The sequence below is a fragment of the Suncus etruscus genome, chromosome 3 (genome assembly GCF_024139225.1).
Source record: "Suncus etruscus isolate mSunEtr1 chromosome 3, mSunEtr1.pri.cur, whole genome shotgun sequence".
Taxonomy (NCBI): domain Eukaryota; kingdom Metazoa; phylum Chordata; class Mammalia; order Eulipotyphla; family Soricidae; genus Suncus; species Suncus etruscus.
The window spans coordinates 76,531,096-76,552,600 of NC_064850.1; the positions used below are offsets into that span (position 1 = coordinate 76,531,096).

Consider the following 21,505-nt stretch of genomic DNA (forward strand, 5'->3'; position numbering starts at 1 on the left):
TCCTTGCTCTGCGCTCAGACATCACTCTTGGTGGGCTCGGAGGACTATATCAAATGTCAAGGATTGAACCTAGGTCATCCATATGTAAGGCAAGCGCCTTACCTTTTATCCTGTTTTTCTTGCTCATGACTTTTTTTAAGCTGTTCTCTGACTGCCTATGTCAGTTGAATCAGAATGTGTAGCCATTTTGTTATAGTGTCCTGGGACCATCCTCCAAACAGAGATTGGTGATCAGGTACTTCGAATTTAATTATCTCTTACTTAACTGCATTTCTCTATCTTTTGTTGTGAGAGGAATTTTATTAGCTTACTCTCTGCAGTTTTGGGAATTTGACTAAGTGTAATGCCTGTAGGAGGATATTTCTTCACTCAGAAAGAATGATATCATGGAAAGATCAATACCAAATGTTTTGTGACTGGTCAATGTAAATAATCTATCAGTCACATAGTTTGTCCTTGAGGGTCAGTATGTTCCTAGGACCAAGTTGCTGTCATCTGTGGACAACCACCATCATCTTGCCAAATGCTATTTCCAGATGAGATGCCTTTTCAAACCTATACAGAAGGTGCATTATAGACTATGTAGGGATTATAGACTATATAGGATTATAGACTATAGGGATTCGATATCAGTATCGTGAGTGACTACTGACTGCTGTTGTCAGATTCTTCTAGGAAGTATTGAGTAAAGCATAAAGTGCAGGCTTTAGGGTCAAATTTGGACTATGTGAGAATCACTATGTCAAAGCCTTCAGTTGGTGCCTATTGAGAATGAGGACTGGACTTCCCCTGTCAGCAATCCAGGTGGTTTTTGGGAGCATGGAGGGACCTCTGTGAAGACCTTGAAGCAGATGGACAACCTGGGGATTGTCATGTCATGATCATGCTGATGATCATGGGACTTTGGTACTTGGCTCTGGGGTGACTGCAAGTATACAAGGCAGAAAGTTTTCAGAAGGAAAAGAGTAAGGGGGAAAGTAGAGGGATAGAATCTTTGGCAAGTGCTCCTGGGCCTAACCCAAGATTAGTATTTTATTTTAGATGCCCCCAGAGAAGATGTGAGTGGGAGTTCTCTGACAGTACATAGGGAAACTGGCCCTGTGTCTGAAATTGCACCCTTTGTAAAATCATGAAACTGGATTTTGAAATTAGCTTCCAAAAGGGAGTTTAATTGACTTTGTAAATAGTATCTTGACCAGGATGTGTTCTTTACTTGCCAGAGGAAGAATAAGTAGAATTCTCTACAGCTGCTCCAGCTGTCTCTGTCCTTTATACCCATCACACCATTCCCATACCCAATAGCCAGTCATCAGACTACTCCACTGACAGACCTACAATGTAGCAGAGCACCTTATCACCTGGGCTTAGTAAAAATGAGAGTAATGACAGTGGAATCAGAAGAGGGTTGAAAATGTGAGCTTTTAAGCACTTCTTTTCTTTTTGTTTTTGTTTTTGTTTGGGGGCTAGGCCTGAGTTTGTGCTGGGGAAATAGACAGTGCTATAGATTTAGTCTGGACCTCTTTTATGCAAAGGCTAAGTGTGTTCCAGCCCTTTGAACCATTGCTTCAATCCAAGCACTTATTTGAGAGCATTCACTCTAATTCTGTTTATCCACTTTTTTTAATACTTTTTTTTTTGGTGGCTTCTGGGCCATACCCAGCGACGCTTAGGGGGTTACTCCTGGGTATGTACTCAGAAATGGCTCCTGGCTTGGGGGACCATATGGGATGCCGGGGGATTGAATCAAGGTCTGTCCTAGGTTAGTGTGTGCAAGGCAAACACCTTATCACTTGCACCATCGCTCCGGCCCCATAATACACTTTTTAACATTTCCTCTATATGTGTCTGTTAATAATATGTATGTTTATTTGATACTTCTAATTAAAAAACAAACCAGAAAACCAGCTAAGCAGTTTTTCTGTCTCCTAAGGCTAGATGGTTATGAGTGCTGTATGACACATGTGCTTGCTTCCAGATACTGTTCTCCTTGCATGGCCAGGATTGTTTAATCCCTTCATTTTAGATAAAGCTTTATAATAGCTCATCTGTTCTTTTTCTCCTCACTGTAGTTGTTCTTTATTTTCCTTTCATGAAAAGTGGTGCATGTTGTCTTTCAGGCACTGTTTGGCATCTGGCTGTCTGATAGTTGCCTGTGGAGAGCTCTTTGTTGGGAGTTCAGAGGTGTGTGAACTGCTCTGCTTGGTAGTATTGCCAGTAGGTAACTATCAATTGCTATGAATAATCAAAACTATAGCTCCCTAGGTAAAGCAAGCTACAACTCTTGTGATTGGAAGAGTAGCAGAAAAGTTTCTGACTTTGAGTGGTAAAACACAACTAGAATATGTGAAATTAAAATTCCTTGGGTGTTTTCATAAGGACTGGATTATTATTTTGTGTATGCTTGTTGACTTTTCTTAAATATGAAGATAAAGGCAATAAAAAACATAGTTTTATTGTGTAAGTAAGCCATCAAATGACATAACAAGCCACTGTTGACATACCAGCCACCTGTGACACCAACTACCAATGACATCTAAGTCTTAATTCTGCACTTAGAAGTAAGGGTGACTGTTTTCATTCCAAATCCTTGGGCTTTGGGGTTTGATTCTTCTGAATTCTAAGTGTTTTGAAAATATTATTTTATGAAATGCTCATTGATATATGGGAAGTCTTCCTGTAATGAAATAACTTAACACTTAAGCCACAATATATGTTAATCTTTGCAGCTAGTAGACTAAAGATTCATGCCAGGTCATTTATGTTTTTCGCATAAATAAATAAAATCTTTCAATTCTTGGAACTTGTGAGATTTTAGATTATAGCTAAGGGAGTACTCATAAATTCTGATCACTTTCCTTGGCTGTGTACCACAAATGTCATAGCAGGATAAATGGCCAGTATAGGATGTTGTGGTAAAGTATATGCCAATTTTTAAAGTCATTGATGAAGATTGCTAAAATCTTGCTTGAAAAGATCATTCAGATTTCAGCATAGGGTTACAGTACAATACTCCAGTGTTTTTTTTTCTTCTTATACTTGCCAACTCTGAATTTTCTAATTTAAAAATCTTTTGTAGTCTGACCCAATAGAGACTGAACATTTTCTAATTCCAGTGATGGAGTTTACATGAGTTTTGGGCTTCAGACTTTTCTTGATGATTGAGTCTAGAAATTGGGACATTTCCAAATCATTAATATGGAGCTGTTAACCATAAATATTTTCTGAGATAGTGCTTCTCTATCTGGTAAAACCTCTTCTTTGGTCACTTCATTTATTATTTTAAAATAATGTTTTGTTTTGTTTTGATATTTGTTTTTGTACCATACTCTGCAGTGCCCAGGACTCCTCCTGTCTCTTTACTCAGGGATCACTTCCTTCCTTTGGGGAAGGAAGCATATGTAGTGGCGTTGATCAAACCTGGGTCGACCATGTGTCTTCCATCCACCACTGCTACAGTGTTTCCCCACCCCCAGTCTGTTCTCCCTGCACCTCTTCTACTGAAGATGGTTCTCTTGGCATTTGTTATTCTCCTACTGTGTTTATTTATATTGCATGTATGAGAGAGATAATTCTGTGTCTCTTTCTCTCTGACTAACTTCTTTCAGCATGGTATTCTCCTGATCCATCCATGTAGCAGGAAATTATATCATTTTATCTTTTCTTACAGCTTTCTTTTTTCTTTTAAGAAAAATATGGAACGCTTCACGAATTTGCGTGTCATCCTTGCACAGGGGCCATGCTAATCTTCTCTGTATCGTTCCAATTTTAGTATATGTGCTGAGAAGCCAGCACTCTTACAGCTTTCTTGTAGTCCATTGTGGATATGTAACACTTTTTTATCCACTCATCTATTCTTGGACATTCAAAATAAGTACTGCATTGATGAATAATATCAGACCAGACATCTCACCATTGATATCTCATGTAATCGGTTCAGTTTTTCCTTGGAACTTTTTTTACACAGCAAAGTCTTTATCATGGAATTTATTGATGCATATAACTAATATTAATAGCCAAATTAATATTATTAAAAAGCAGATTTGGAAAATATAGGACATGTACAAATATGAGAAATCCATTTCTTCTAGTGGGTCAAGTATACTATTTGGAAATTATATTTGAAGTTAACAGTAAGTAGAAAACACACATATCATATATATGAATTTGAATTTGTCTTACATATAAGAAAATTCTGAAAGTTTGTTTGCTTTCTCCGGTGAGTTATAACAACTTTACTACAAAAAGGAATAGGCTTGATATCCTTTGACTGATAAATAAACTCAGTTTAAAAGAGCAGAGTACCTTGACTGATTTTATAAAAGGAAAATGGATTTAGAACCATGGAGATAACTTTGTGCCTAACCTTGGTTTGAGTTCCAATGCCATGTGGTCCTCTGAATACTAATAGTTGTGATTCTGGAGGTCCTCACTCAACATACCCAGGATGCTCTGGAGATCTCCAGCATGGCGGGGTCTGGGCAATGCTACATCCTCAGATCCTTGTGCTAAACCAATGACTTTGGCCTAGGCCCTAGAGTCACCACGGGGGGTCCCTGGTCTCCTGAGCACTGCTGAAGTACCCCCTTTCCCAGTGCTCATCAAAACAAAGAAACTCACTATTTGTTGGCCAGTTGTGTGAGCAATGCAGGGGCGAGTAATTGTTGTTCATTTTGGGGGTAAAGGGGCACAGGTCACAGAGCATCCAAGAACTGAGGATGGGAAATGATGTTGGGAGGGGGCCAGCCTGAGAGGCTCTCAGGTTACTTGCATGCATGTACCCAGTGAGTGGCAGTGGGGTGCGATGAGCGTAGGGTGCAGAAAGATTACAGGATGAGCTGGATTGCATGAGGTTTGGGGTTTTTCCTTTTGTTTTGGGGACATGGTTTTTGGTCATATCCAGTGGCACTCAGGGTTACTCCTTGCAGGCTCGGGATGCTGGGATTCGAAGTGGGGTCTGTACTGTGTTGGCCTCGTGCAAGACAAACACCTTACCACTGTGCTATCGATCTGGCCCCTGCATGAGGTTTTGTAGAATGAGTTAGATGGAGTAAGTCTGCAATGGAACAGGTCACAGGCCAGGCAAGAGCCAAAAATTCCGAAGTCCTGATACTGGTTCAATGGCAGGTAGTTGTTCAGTGCCTTGGCAAGAAGAATTCCCATCTCAGAAAAAAAAAGTGCACTATGAGCAGTGACACTTTCTGGAAGCAGGAGGGGCATTTGAAAAATGAGGTCAAGCCAGCATGCACTGAGAGGGATGGAGGAGTAAAGACAATGGACTTGCAGAGCAAAGGGAACTTGAGCAGGAAAACCAAAACAGATTTCCATGAAGGAGTTTCTTTATGAAGAAGTGAGAGAAAAAGAGAAAAAAATTAGGAGAGAGAAAAAAGAGAGAGACTCCTTGAAATGTGCCATAAAGGAGAACATAAAATACAAACAGGTCTGGGAATTAGGAGATGCACTATTTTTAACCATTGAAAGTGAAAAGAAAATTGATGAAGTATCTTTTGCTAAGTCTTGTTAGGGAAGGAAGTGTTTAAGACCATCTACTGGACAGAACTAGTAGGCAGAATATGTTAAGAGGGCAGTAAGTTAGGCTGACATGAGCAGACAAGACTGTGTAAGAGGTAACGGAGTCCATTTCCTGGGACATGACATCAGGCAGTAGGAATTGAAGTAGGGGAGTGAGAGGAACCTGAGATGAATTGGTGAGACTTGCTGAGCAGGACTTCACCTATCAGTGGACAGGAGATGTTATCAGTTTACCCTGCTGGGGAGCAGGACGCCTTCCAGTCCCTAAGTTTTCCATGGGATGCGAAAATAGGTCTAACGTGAATAATTAACGTTTTAGAGAGGCCTCCATTCTACTTGGCAGTAGGTTACATTTGCTGTAATATGTCATAGTGCCCTCAAATAACTTTTTAGGTGAGCCTCTTTTTTGACCATGTGTCTGAGTGCTCAGGGGATTCCACAGTTGTTTGGGGCAACTGAGTGCCAGGCCACCGAGTCCAAAGCAAAGAATCTGACTCAGTTTGTAGGCAGCCATGTGGGGGCTAGAGGAGGGGAGGGATGGGGGAGGGAGAGAGAGAACAAAGGAGGGGAGGGGAGAGAGAGAGAGAACAGGAGGGGAGGGGAGACAGGAGAGAGACGATTTACCACAGTTTCAATTTTTTTTTTCCAGCTAGCTGCCGTATTTTTTTCTGAAAGACTAAAAGCTTGGCAACAGCAGGATTGGGCCAGCCTTGCTGTGGTTCAGCCTCCATAGCAGTACCGATGTACTTGATGTAGTTTCACTCGTGTAGTATATTCTCACCATCTACTTGCAAGACAGACACATGCCTGGCACACATGTCGTACAAGTGCAAACATAAAAAATGAGTGTTCTTTAGTGTTTCTCTCCTGCCCATCCTGGGCTTAACTGCTTCCCACATTCTTCTCCAGAAGCCTTCACATGAATCAGTCCTTTTTTTTTTTTCTAGCATTTATCTCATTTTGTGATTATACGTTTGTAAATGAGGTTTTTTTTTGTTTTTTGTTTTTTGTTTTTTTGATAATGTCTGTTTCTCTCACAAGTTCCCATCTTCCCAAGAGCATCATAGTGCATACTTGGTGCAGCTGGTCCAGGGTCTGGTCTATGTGCCTGCTTACACACATACTCACACATGCATACATACACACACAAGTTTCAGTACAATGGTATTGATCACGACAACTTACTTGGAAATGACCCAAATATCTATCAAAAAGGGTATGTCCCTCTTTGGAATTTCATGCAGATAAAATAAAGTGAGGTGGTTTTTATGTACTCATCTAGAATTTATACAGATTATTCTTGTTTTGTTTTGTTTTTCAGTCCACACCCATTTGATGCTCAGGGGTTACTCCTGGCTAAGCACTCAGAAATTGCCCCTGGCTTGGGGGGACCATATGGGATCAAACCGGTCCTTCCTTGGCTAGCACTTGCAAGGCAGACACCTTACCTCTAGCACCACCTCGCCCGTCTTTTGTTTTGTTTTTGTTTTAGTTTTTCATTTTGGGCCACACCTATTTGATGCTCAGGGGTTACTCCTGGCTATGCGCTCAGAATTCATCCCTGGCTTGGGAGGACCATATGTGACACCGGGAGATCAGACTGCCATCCATCCTAAACTGTGCTTGCAAGGCAGACACTTTACCTCTAGCACCACCTCTCAGGCCCCTATACAGATTATTCTTAATCTATGTGTCGTGTTTTTAGGAAGTAAATTGGGTACTTTTTTGAATAATGTAACCTTATTTTTTTGAGATATTTTAAAAGATTTCTAACCGTATGTATCATGTGTGAATAGAAACATGCCAGATTGGACAGAGGTGGTTTTTCTCTGTCCTTCATCATTGCAGCTGTAGATGCAGTAAATGGATATTGAATACACAATTGATAGTGATGTTCACCTTCCATTGTAGCACCCACACACCACACACCACATACCACACACCCTGCTGGGGTACCCCAACCTTTGATGCCAGCACATCCCCCTATGGCACCCACTTCCTCCAGGGCACCTATATCCTTCTGTAGTATCTGCATCTCCCACTAGAGGCATATCTGTGTACTCCTCTAATGTTCCTGACCACCCTCTGTGATACCTGTGTTTCTGTGCTGTGATGCCTAAATGCTCTATGTGTACTTACTTATACAATCTGTGGTGCTGGCATGCCCTCTGCAATATCTGCACATTTCCACTGTGGTGCTCTTTCATGCATGCCCCATGACCTGCTCACTGTACTGTGCAGTGTGTCAGGGATACCGTCTTCAACATTGATGTTGCATCTTCTAGTTGCACTGCTTCCAGGGCAACACTGTGTGATTGCCCTTGGCTGCCTTGTGCTGGAGATTATGCCTTCTGTCACAGGGCTGGATATGTCAAGCTACAGAATATTGGCACTGCACTTTGTGCATTTGGGTACCACAGGAGATTGAACTCTAGCAAGGTGTGAGCTATTCTCAGGCACCTGTCATACACATGGGGATAGGAGGTTATTTTACAGTGGACAGTGATCAAAATCTACACCCAGCTCTGTTCCCAGTGACTGCTCCTGGTGCTGTTCAGGGAATTGAACCATGGTCAGCAACATGCTTGGCAAATGCCTTAACTCCATGCTATCTCTCCTGCCCTCTGTAATTAATTTTATGGTTTTTTTTGTTTGTCTTGTTTTGTTTTTTGGACCACACCCGGTGATGCTCAGGGGCTACTCCTTCCTCTGTGCTCAGAAATTGCTCCTGGAATGGGGGACCATATGGGACTTCAGGGATTGAACCCAGGTTTGTCCTGGGTTAGCCACGTGCAAGGCAAATGTCCTACCCCTGTGCTATCGCTCCAGCCCCTTCGTAATTAATTTTTTTTTTTTTTTTTTTTTTTTTGGTTTTTGGTTTTTGGGTCACACCCGGCAGCGCTCAGGGGTTACTCCTGGCTGTCTGCTCAGAAATAGCTCCTGGCAGGCACGGGGGACCATATGGGACACCGGGATTCGAACCAACCACCTTTGGTCCTGGATCAGCTGCTTGCAAGGCAAACGCCGCTGTGCTATCTCTCCGGGCCCCGTAATTAATTTTTAATAAGTTTGTTTTTGAGTTTTAGAATCTGTCAACTTTATCTTGTTTAAAATTCGTTTAGGGGAAAAAGTAGTTCTTTTTTTAGCTACATATTTTCTTTTGTGCCCCTTTTCTTCCTCCATACCTTCCCTTTGTTCCTTTAAATATGTTAATATATTTAAATGTGTGATACTGTGTGCCAGGCATTATAATAAGTAGTACAATTATAATGAAAAAATAAGCTCTTTAAGTTGCTAAGGTGCTATCTGGAACCTAAACAGATGTGCAGCTAGTTGATAATTTATAAGACAGTAACAGTAGGAAACACTGAAGCTTGCCTTGGATGGGGACTCCATAACCTGGGTAATCATGTGCTGGATGGGCATGTGGCCATATCCCAAGGGCTTTTTTGCTAATACAGTTGTTTCTGAGTGCCTACTGTGTGATTCAAGCATGATGCTTGTCTCCCTAGGATCCCATAGAGAAGCTTTTGGGGGAGGATGATGCAGTATTCAGAAATCTATTCATCAGTGCCCAGTAGTGAGAATGAATAGTATATGAGATAGTCATTCAGATTAGGATAAAGTGGAGAATGGCCTGAACTGTCCATGAACAGAACTATGGACCATTGGGAAATGAGAGTGACTATATGGGAGACATCACTGCACTGAACATTTAGGTCCATGGTTGCTCTGCAAATTCCCCATTTGAGCCTTTTTACTAGCACTTGCTTGATTTAAAGAAAAACATGCTGTAAATTGATTTCCCCCTTCTTTATCTTTTAGGTCATTTCTCAACTTGAAGGTTATGTGTGAGTGTGGAGTGCTGGAGATTTGTGTGTGTGTTGTGGGTGGACCTGGTTGGCCCATTAAAGGCCTGTGGCCTCTATCCATGTGGAGGTACATTTGTGGTGGTGGAGCTTATGGACTGTGAGGAGTAAAAGAAAGGAAGAGACTTAATGAGACTCCTAGGGGCTTTACCCAGAGGAATCCTTACCCATAGCCTCTGCCAGAGCTTCTCAGTCTTGGCACAGCCTTCCTGGAAGGAGGAGCTGGGCTGGCAAGTAGAGGAAAGGCCAGTGTAGAGCTGCTCCATCTCTGTGGCTTGATTGACGCTTGAATTTTTCTCGAGTTTGTAGGTCCCCCTTATATACACAGCCCTGACAGATATTTCTGGTAGAACAAGCTGGAGCTCTTGTGCTCAATAGGGCTCAATAGTGTACTCATGTTTTAGAGGGTTTCTGTTCCTCACACTCAGTTTTGTTCTCACAAAAGGTGCAGTAGAACTTCCTTATAAATAATTTTAAAGAGTCCTGAAAGAAAATGAGCCATGCACATTCTGTGATCCAAAGAACTGATTTTTCTTCTGCAGCATAATCAGCTGTGAGCTTGCTCATTCTGCAGGGCCTGCCATTAACCTATGAGCAACTTTGATCTAAGAGAATCAACTCACCTTGCATGTGGCTGACCCAGGATGGACCCGGGTTCAGTCCCTGGCATTTCATATGGTCCCCTGAGCCAGGAGCAATTCCTGAGTGCAGATCCAGGAATAACCTTTGAGTGCCACCGGTTGCCCCTTCACCCCCCCCCCCCAAAAAAAAGAACCTCACAAAAACCAAAAATCAAAATAAGAGAATCACTCAAGGCTGGCTCCAGGGTAAAGGGACTAAGGGGCATGTTAGTACAAATCTTGTCATCTCTCATATAAGGACCCTAGTTCTCTTCCTGTTGGCAGTAAATATCCCCAAGATAGCTGACTTGTAGTAATGAAACTTCTTTTTTTTTTTTTTTTTTTTTTGGTTTTTGGGCCACACCCGGTAACGCTCAGGGGTTACTCCTGGCTATGTGCTCAGAAGTTGCTCCTGGCTTGGGGGACCATATGGGACACCGGGGGATCGAACCGCGGTCTGTCCAAGGCTAGCGCAGGCAAGGCAGGCACCTTAGTAATGAAACTTCTTGAAAGCAAAGTAAGCTGCCTAGTCTATGTGTCTTTAAGGTGGTTGCTAACCTTTATAAAGATGAAAAAAGTGTGGGCCCGGAAAGATAGCAAAGCGGCAGGGCATTTGCCTTGCATGCTGAAGGACAGTGGTTCGAATCCCAGCATCCCATATGGTCCCCCGAGCCTGCTGGGGCCGGTTTCTGAGTGCAGAGCCGGGAGTAGCCCCTGAGCACCGCCCAGTGTGACCCCCCCCCAAAAAAAAAAAAAAACGGAAAGAAAGAAAAAAAAAAGTGAAGGGATGAGAAATGAACTCAAAGGCTAGGAAAGGATAACTCAGATTCAAAATAATTTGGATATGAGGGAAATAATACGGATTGAAAGTGAGCTAGTTTATTTCCTACATGATTGAAATTATAGAAAAGGAAGTGAGATTGTTTTAAAGAATCAAAGAGAATTTGGGCTGGAACAGTAGCACAGCAGTAGGGCATTTGTCTTGCATACAGCCAATTTGGGATAGACCTGGGTTTGATCCCTATGCCATAGAGTTTATGGTCTCCTGAACCTGCCACGAGTAATTTCTGAGTGCAGAGCCAGGAAACCTCTGAACTCTACCAGTCTACCAGGTGTGGCTGGCCCCCAAACCAAAACCCATAAATAAATAGAATCAAAGAGAAAAATGCAATAGATATTCCTAGCTTTGGTTATTGTCTGAACAAAAAATAAAAAACAAACAAAACAATGATAGTTTTTAGAAAACCAATGTAATTTTTATATAGAGGGCAGAAATAGTGTTGTCACGATAATTTTCTTGGGACAGATAATTGGACTTGAGCGATAGTATAGTAGTAGGTAAAGTGTTTGCCTTTTAGGTGGCCATCCCAGGTTCAATCACCATTGCCACATCTGGTCCCCTGAACCTTATCAGGAGTGATCCCTGAATGCAGAGCCAGAGATAAGTTTTGAGTACCACCTGGTATGGATTTTAATTTAATTTATTGCTGGACATTTTTTGTTTTGTTTTGTTTTTTACTTTTCCTTCTTTTTGCTAAATTATAGAGATATTAGTATTCATCCTTTTTGTTGTTTTTACGAAATCAGATCTTAAAAAATAGCTTTAAGGATTTAGTAAGCATCATACTTACAGAGCTCAACTGATATGGAAAAACAACATGAATGGTACATTTTGGGGGGGAAACAAAACAAACAAACACAAAAACCTTGGAAGCAGACTTCCCTAGATTGCAGCACTAACTTCCTTTTCTGCTATACTGGAGAGTCTCTCATACTCTATTTCCTGCAGCTCTGAAGCAGGAGTTTGGGAAGCCCTCCTGAAAAGGCCATGACGGTTAGCATGTGGCCAGTGACCTGTTACATGTCTCAGATTGGGATGATTTTTGTTTATTATGGGGTCACACTTGATGATGCTCAGGCCTCACTCCTGCCTCTGTGCTCAGGGATTGTTCATGGTGGACTAGGGATATGGTTATGGGATTCGGGGGCTTGAACCTGCGTCTGCTGTGTGAAAGGCAAATGTCCTACCCATTACATTATCGCTCTGGCGATTATAAAAGTATCCCCTAGATTGGGATACTGATTTAGTACATTGACCTGGGGCATGAACAGGTGTACCATGATGCCTGATGTGGTCAGGCTGTCTCTGGAGGCAAAAGCAGAGAGACCTCTGAGGTTCTTCCTTTGGATTCCTATCAAGGTGCTAAAACTGCAAGAATCCAGGGATATGCTGAAGTTCCAAGTTTTTCTCCCTCTTACACAGGTGACTGAGGCAGAGGGGTCCATGTTGCATGGATTCTGTAAACAGGGTGGGTTCTTGACAGGTTATGGGGGATTGTATGGGACAGCAAAGACTGACATTTCAGTAGAATTTTTTTGCATATTTGAATAGTTTACTACTGAATTTTTCTTCTATGTGTGAGATTAAGAAGTCTCTTCTTTTCAAACTATTTACAAATGGGATCACTAGGTATATTTATCCTTTTTGATTCTTTTCACTGCCCCATAAATGATGCATTATTCAAAAAAAGAATAGCTAGTGAATACTTTATTTCCACACCTCTAATGCAGTAGTATAAAACTCAAGTCTCTGGTTGATAGGTTATAATGACTTTCCCATTTTGGCCTCTAACAAAACATTGGTCACCACTATTTGTGGGGGCCGGGAAGGTGGCGCTAGAGGTAAGGTGTCTGCCATGCAAGCACTAGCATAGGACGGACCATGGTTCAGTCCCCCGGCGACCCATATGGTCCCCCCAAGCCAGGGACTATTTCTGAGCACATAGCCAGGAGTAACCCCTGAGCGTCGTACGGGTGTGGCCCAAAAAACAAACAAACAAAAAAATCACTCTTTACGGGGGCCAGAGCTGTGGTGCGGAGCAATAAGGCATCTGCCTTGCCCACGCTAGCCTTCAATGGACTATGGTTGGAACCCCTGGAGTCCCATATGGTCTCCAAGCCAGAAGTGATTTCTGAGTGCATAGCCAGGAGTAACTCCTAAACGTCACTGGGTGTGCCCCCCTCCTCAAATGATCACTCTTTGCAGGGGCCAGAGCAATAGCACAGCAGTAAGGTGTTTGCTTTGCTTGTGGCCAACACTGGATGTACCCCAGTTCGAATCCTGGCAACATTGAGGGACATCATCAGATTCAATGGGCTATAGCAGGGGTCTTCAAACTTTTTAAAGTGGGGGCCGGATTACGGTCCCTTAGAGAGCTGGAAGGCCAGACTATATGAGCTACTAATTCCTGCTCACACTGCACATATCTTATATAAATAAAATGAAAACCATTTATAAATAAACAGATCACGCACCAGTATTTCAATGGGAACTGTGGGCCTGCTTTTGGCTAAAGAGATGGTCAGTGTCCGGTTCCATATTTGTCACTGCCAGCCATAACAAGTGATGCAAGTGGGCATCAGTTAATCTTGATCTGGTTGGAGATTTCAGATGTTTCATTCTTGAAAAAGTCTGTTCACAGGTATAAATGCTACCAAAGATGGTTACCGTTTTGAGTGCATGGTTCCTGATATTTGGATATACACTGAGTGTATATGCTGGCAGGTATCTTGGCAACCAAACAGTGCTCACTGCTGGCAGGCCAGATCAGACTCCTCTGCGGGCCGCAGTTTGAAGACCCTTGGGCTATAATTACAAAATTCACTCTTGTGAAGTAGAATGGCATATCACTCTGAACACTGTATAAAAATGAACACTGACACATGAGAGACCAGTGTGAGCATGAAGGGAACCAGCATTGAATTTACGCCACCGACACAGATCACCTTCATTGTTTCTCTTTTTGATCAGTTGTGAGGGGCCTGGGAAAACCATTGTGCCTTCTTACTTCAGACTAACTATGATGAAACAAATGGTGGAAGGTATGAGTATGTATGGAGGGAGTGACCCAGGAGTATGTTAAAATAATGTGTGAACAGATGTCACCATGGGAGAGGGATAGGCAGGATTTTAGAGAAGGTACAGTGGATCTGATAACAACTGAATTTAAGATTCCTAGATAAAAAAAGGACTCTGAAGGCTGGAGCAGTGGCGCAGCGGTACAGCATTTGCTTGCATGCGGCTGACATAGGATGGACTGAGGTTTGATCCCTCAGCATCCCACATGGTTCCCCAAGACAGCAATGATTTCTGAGTGCATAGCCAGCAATAAGTAACTCCTGAATGTCACCGGGTGTGGCCCCCAAAAACAAACGTAATAATAATAATAATAATAATAAACGACTATGAAGGCAAAAATCTGTGACGTTTTTACATAATAAATTTGTTGCCTAAGACTTAGAAGGCAAATTAATGGTGGGGGATGGGAGCTTTAGGTTACAGACACTTGGGATCTGTTTTTTTTTTTTTTTTAAAGGCCAATTTGCTGCAATTTAATCATGAAAGGCTTCTCATCTACTTTATGCCTGGGGTGATAATCAGACTTTAAAGCTCTAATTCAAAGGGATTTATCCAGAACGATCAGTTGACCCAGCATCAAATAAGTATGTCTTATTTGGTGGGAGAGCCAAAAACATAATAACTGAGAAATTAAAGGAAGGGGATATTAAAATAAGTTGTATTTTAGGTTCAGTGTTCCCTGAACTTTTTCCACTGTGACAGTTCTTTGAAAAATTTTTATGTGATTCCACATAAAGAGGAATCTACATTAGATATGCAAATTAAACTTAATAATAAGTATTTCACAATGAAAGTTGTTTTTTATAAGACATTATTTGATCACAGTTATTTATGGTTGGATTTCAGGCATATGATACTCTGATACCAGTGCCTTTAACTGATGTTCACTTCATTCTGTCATAATACTCCCATTTCCCTCTCTATCACTATGAAAAGCAGTTTTTCGCAATGTGACTTACAAATCTGTTGCTGATAGTTTAATGCAGGGGTCTGAAACTCGAGACCCTCCGTACTACATTTTGTGGCCCGCGGCCAGCCTTCAAATGTCGCAGTATTCTCGATTATTCGCGTACCGAATAATCGCAATAAAAATCGCATTAGTAAGAAAAAATTGCATTAAACATTTGCATACCCCGAATGGAACTGCTCGGGGTATGCAAATGTTTAATGCGATTTTTTCTTACTAATGCGATTTTTTATTGTGAATATTCGGTAAGCGAAATCCCTAATGCGGCCCTGCCTCACCCCGACTTTGCCTCCTGCGGTAAATTGAATTTGAGATCCCTGGTTTAATGCATTACACCTGATCACCTTTCAGCACCACTTTTCTCCCCCCACTTCCCTCCATCATGGTCAGAGTGGTCCTTTCCCTGTCCTTCGCTCTCCCCTTGGCAAGCTTCCCACTGGAAAACAATTCTCATGTTCTTCATCTCTATTGCCTTTGGCTGTTTATTATTCCCCTACGGCCCTTCTTTATACCTTGCATATGAGAGGCATCATTCTGTGACCACTTCCTTTCCCACAGCATCCATTCACATAACTGCAAATTGTTCGATTTTATCTTTTCTTGTAGCTGAGTAATATTCTATTTTATACCATACTTTCTTTATCTAGTCATGTATTCTTGAGTATTTGACTGTCTCCAGATTTTGGCTATTGTGAATGTTACTTCAATGCACATGTGTGTGCAGATGTCTCTTCTACATTGTATTTTCCTTATGATGTCATGACACACTGTTTAAGAGGCTGGGACAGAGCACAGTGCTTGAATAGGCAGGCAGCAGCACACATCACTGTTGTCAGGAGCTCCTGTGCTTTCTAAGCCCCAACTTGATGGGTTAATTGAAGTGTAAAGAGAAAGTCCCCCCCTTCCAACTAGTGGCAGTCCAGGAAGAGACTGCCAGAGGCAGGACCCAAGGCTGGAGCAGTGAATAGAACAAGGAGACCTTGAGATGAGGACTAGGAAGACACAAACTTCAGGCTAGCACAGGCCCAGGATGCTCAAAGCCCTGGATTCAGTTCTGTTACTGTATCCTGTTTCCTCCACCTCCAACCCTGTTGCCTTTGACCCTGGTGACCTCTCAGACAACCAGACGCAGCCGCATAGCCATGAAACAAATGGGCTGCAGCAGAAGGAAGCATTCTGAGTAAATGCTAAAGCTTGAGTAGTGGTGGCCAGGCAATGATCTTAAAAAAAAAAAAAAAAAAAGCAGTGAGCAATGACTATATGGATCTAACTTAGCAATATTGGGCAAGGTGAAAAAATGATTTGACCTTTGCAGTTAAAAATTAAAAGCATATCACACACACACACACACACACACACACACACACACACACACACACACACACACACCTCTTTCTCAATCTCTCCCACTCTGTCTCATACACTCCTTTTCCCCTTAAAAAAGAAAAAAGAGCAATCAATTTGGGAGCAAGGGCCAGAGCAAAAATATAGCACGTAGTATGCATGCAGCTGACCTGGGTGGCATTTTCTACATCCTGTATCAGTAAGTGCAGAGCCAAGGTTAAACCATCAACTCCAGTAAGTGTGGCTCAAAAAACATAAAGAAAAAAAAAAAAAAGAAAGAAAAATGTTTACACTTTCAGATTAAAAAAAAAATAACGTGTTACATGGCCAGCCTCTGCCACTGAACATCAGTCCACACAGTTGGGGCTCCTATGGCTGGGCTAGTTGGACTAACCCATCCCTCAGCACCAGACTGTGGGTGTGATGTGTTTCATAGGAAACTGGTGTAAAGGGTGGTGAAATGGGCGTAGAAGTGGTAGCAGAGCATTTAGGGTATTTGCCTTGTATACATCTGACCTGGGTTTGGTAGCAGGCATCCAGTATGGTCCCCCAAGCATCGTCAGGAGTGATCCCTGATGCAGTCTTGGGTGTAACCACACCTAGTGGTGCCCACCCCTCCCATATACTTCAATTAAATTTAAAAAAAAAAAGTGAGGAAGGACAGGTGGGCTTTTAGGCTTTGGTGGTCAAGCAGGATGTGAATTTTTTCTGATTGGCTACTTTGTATCTGCTGCAGTCTCTGGAGGGGAAAGGGGCTTCTCCCTGTGGAGGAGCAAATGGCTTTAGTGCTTGGCTGCTGCAGACACTTAAGGGACTTCCCCTGTCTGATTGTTAGTGAGTAATCTGGAGGTTTCCATTCTGCTGTGTTCATTTACAGGAACTGTTGTTTCCTATTCTTTGTTGAAAATTCAAACTGGAAATTCAGTTCTGGGACACTCAATGTCACTGTTTCAGTGGATTCAGTGCTCCTTGCTTCCTTTCTTTATTTTAAGTTCAGCAGAACCCCCAAACACAAGGCAGTATCAGATAAGTATTCCAAAGATTCATCTTACCAAGAGGGAGTGGGTTTCCTTCAGTGGACACTGAAACTACATCTACTCTTTGGTCAGGGTCTTAGTGTAGTAACTGGAGAGTGTGTAACCAGCACAAGAAGAAACCAAACACAGATTCAGCTTTGCCAGTGCAGCTTTGATGGCCCCTGAAGTAGTGGGAGAAAGTAGTGAGAAGGAGCCTCTGGGTCATCTCTAAAAGAAAAAAACATTTGTCCTTACAGTGACCTTGTCCAGTGTGGTAGTGGGAGATGCAGAGCCACCTATGCATTTCCTTAATAAGATGTTATCTTTGGGGTCATTGATTTGGAAAGATAGCTTGAGAAGCCAACCAGGAATTTGTATTCTGAAGTCTTCATAGTAACAGGAAAAATTATTGTTAGCTATCTAGCAAAAGAGTTGAAAATTTAATTTTTGTCTGTATGGGTTATTCTGCTAATACCTTATTAGAAATTAAGATGGAAACACTGTTGGCATGAGCACATGTAAGCATATACTGCCTTTCCCACAGTGTAATGGTGCCATTGTATGCTTTGCCTCTGAAACACTCTGCTACTCTCATCAGACAATGTTGTTAGTAAAGTCACTAGGCCTCCTTGACCTTTTTAGGACTCTCTGCAGTTCCCAGGGACACCCAAATCATACTTGGAGAACTACTGATCTAGAACAGTTGCTAAGAAATACAATTATCACAGGAACCAAGACTTGACTTCTGGTAACTCTTTATTGTAAACATTTAAAACAGTAATGATGTGAATGTCCTGTTAACAGCATGAAATTCAGTGAAAGCACATTGGATATTTGTATTCTATTCAAAATACTTCCAGAATAGCATGTATTACAGTTAAGATTATGTGCCAACATATGTACATATGTAATGTGCTAACCAATACATTAAAAATTGTCATTTAGTCATTAATGTTATTATTAAAAATACGTGCATTAAACTGGTGCTCTGAGGATTATAGGATTAAATTCTCTATTAGCTGTAAGTGCCTAGACAGATTGATTTACCATACACTGCTTCAAAATTCCCCTGATATACCTTGTATGTTCTGTTTTTAAAACTTATATCTGTGAACATAAAACTATATATGAAACTACCAATCTGACTCCTCTTTTAGACAGGCAGAAATTTAGGAAGTAAAGCAACTGAATTGGATGGTTTCTTTCAAGCTAAGAATCAGTCCATGGTTGAGCCTTAAAGAGAATAAAAAGTGGGATGTGGAGATTAATTTCTTTCTGGTTTAAAATTATAATCTGTGGGGCAGAGATAGTTTATTGGCAGGACCCTGTAAGCATGATACTGTTGAATCAGACCCTTATTCTACCTTACCTGCAAGCATGGAGCTATTGGTTCAATGCATGGTGTTGTCTTTCCTGTGCTGAGCATCATCCTGGCAGAAGTGCATCAGGGACCCTCAGCCTCATCACCAAGTATTTGAACCTCTGGCAAACACTGTAAGCCAAAGAAAAATGAAGATTACTGCTGAGAGTGCAGTCCCATAAGCTGTTGACTGAACACACTCCTCAGCCAGGTGAAGGGATTTCTCTATTGCAACAGGAATGACAGGCATTTCTTTTTCTGTTCTACTCGGGGGCTTTTTATGTGGGAACTCAAATCTGACCCCAGTGGGAGCACATGGGTGGTAGAGCCTCTTCAGGTCTTCCAGCTCTGCCTCTAGGGGTCTCAGATGCTAAAAAAAATTAAACCAAGTAATGAGTGCCATGGGCCAGCTTTTAGGATCCGGTTGCATTAGAGATCTTCTTTGAGTTCCCTCGAGGAGAGTGGGTGACAGGAATGGCGAAATATGAAGAAATGAGAGCTCACACAAAATTTATGTGGGAGAACAATGTTCTAAGTTTAATGTCCAGTTTTTATGAAGTTTTTATGTTTTTTATGGAGTATAATATCATTCACAGATATGAAAAAGAATGCTCACATTTGTTTCCTTGTAAAGTACAACATATCTCTTCTTAACAGAAATTTATCAGTGTGCATTGTTTGATCTTCAAAACAATTCACATGGCTCTAGGTGGTTTCCACACCTATGAGTAGATGATACATTACTGTTAGGATCCCAGAGGATTAAAGGAAGGTAAATTTTAACATCTCAAAAGTAGTTCCTCTCTGGCTAGGCCCTAGATGTCATGCTTATGTAAATTATAGGATTAGCAAGAAGTCAAGTTTCCTTATCAAATTTCCTTTTTCTGAGGGAAGTTATTTAAATCTAAGGGCTTATAACAAGTAACTAAATTCCTAAGGTCTGGTTTTTGGAAGGGGCAATAAAAAAGATAAACATATGAAAGGGATGCAGAATCTATACCTGGTTAAAGTTCAGTAGCCAGTGTTATCCTGGCCAAACCTTTTTGTTTTGTTTTTGTTTTGTTTAGAAATTGTTTTTGATGCTGAGTTTTCCAGGTAAAGATAAATTTAATAAAGGCTATATTTGCCTGTAAAAATCCTTACGTTAGGAAGTAAAGGATTTTTACTATATACATACAGCAGAAGGGAGCATCATCTATAGACCAATTTAATATTTGTTATAAAGGAAGCAGAATGTTAATACCACATCTTGAATCTTATTATGAGACATTTCTCAGGAATTTTTGTCCAGCCATCCACACTGGGGGAAAAAACTTCCCAGCAGGCCTATTGATGAAATATTCCTCAGGATTTTCTGATCAGCTATCCACACTAAGGTATGAACATCCTAGCGGATCTTCTGACTGACCTCCTCTAGAAATATTAAAATTCCCCATGTTATGGTGCGACAGGTAAAATAAAAATGTTTTAAAACAGACTAAAAGAATTGGAAAATTGCCATGAAATGTAGGCAATGCCCTAGGGTTTCAGCAACTTTGGCTGTATTAGCCAGCAATTAGGAATCGATTCAGGGCAGTTTGACACTTTTCTTGATGCTCTGAGTTGTGCTGCTCTGTTTGGGGGCCAGGCAGTAGCTCGGCTGAGTTCCTCTTGGATCTGCAGAAATGTAGGTCACAGCATTCAGATTCATTTGGGTTGATCTGGCATCATCTACTCTTTAATTTTTGAATAATATCTCTTAGCAGATGCTCAAATGAGGTTCAAATATCATACCAACCTGAATCTTGCCTGGGAAATTAGGGCTCTTGCTTTAAGCCAGCAAATTTCATTATTCAGTGTGGCTGATATATTTTTCCCTGAGTTTTGGGTCATCCCTTCTATTCTGTAGCAATTGTTGATGCTTCTGCTTTCTGGAAATGTTTGGAACATTAGAAATTACTTCTTTTCCCCTGAAGATAATTGCCACTGCTAAAAATCTCAGCTTACATCTAGGAGTTGGTGCTTACAGGATACACTATAGCAGTCCTAGAGATACAGTAGCCCCCTGCATTCCTTTTTCTCCTTTCCTCCCCCTGCTCTTGCCTAATTTATTTTTTAGAAAAAGTCTAATTGCTGATTTAGAAGGAAATAGTGGCTCTGGGTCCTGGTTGTTGCAAATGCTCCCATTTCAGCTGCCTGCCACAAATCCACATACTTAATTATCTGGACTTTGGACCACTGGCTACAAACTGGAGCGTTTCCAGCAGGTGCTTGTCAGATTACCCTGGGGGGTATGGCATATCCCCAGCTGGTTGGGAATCAGTGGGCATGGCCCTTTGTTCTCTTGAGCATCCAAACACCTCTTCAGAGATCTCTCCGGCTGTCCCCACCCTAACTTAAAAATAAATATATAATAAAAATGTTAACTTCTTTCTGGAATTGCCATGACTTGCTTATTAGCCAGCACATCTCTTTTTTCCAAATAGAAAGTGGAAGCAAGGGCCGGGCGGTGGCGCTAAAGGTAAGGTGCCTGCCTTGCCTGCGCTAACCTTGGACGGACCGCGGTTCGATCCCCCGGTGTCCCATATGGTCCCCCAAGCCAGGAGCAACTTCTGAGCACATAGCCAGGAGTAACCCCTGAGCGTTACCGGGTGTGGCCCAAAAACCAAAAAAAAAAAAAAAAAAAAAAAAAAAAAAGAAAGTGGAAGCAAAAGGCTGGAAATATCTGCATAAGACTAGCTGACCAACTGATAAGACAGGGCCTATAAGAGAGAGAGAAGTGAGGTTGCCAGTTGCCCCAGTTGGAATAAGGCAGAAAAACACTGAGGTGTGTCCACCCACCATGAAAAATACACAAATGGGGGTTGGGTCTAGAGAAACACATGCTTTGCATGCAAGGACC

The 21,505-nt window shown here is 41.7% G+C and overlaps 1 protein-coding gene and 1 non-coding gene across 2 annotated transcripts in view; one reads left to right on the plus strand and one right to left on the minus strand.

The window, feature by feature from the left end:
• Nucleotides 1-21,505, plus strand: part of LOC126003511 (guanine nucleotide-binding protein G(q) subunit alpha) — a 304,342-nt gene that overhangs the window by 124,351 nt on the left and 158,486 nt on the right. The gene's annotated exons all lie outside the window — the stretch shown is intronic.
• On the minus strand, nucleotides 3,687-3,792 carry LOC126005544 (U6 spliceosomal RNA). The gene has a single exon (XR_007494594.1). It is a non-coding gene; the product is annotated as a U6 spliceosomal RNA (small nuclear RNA).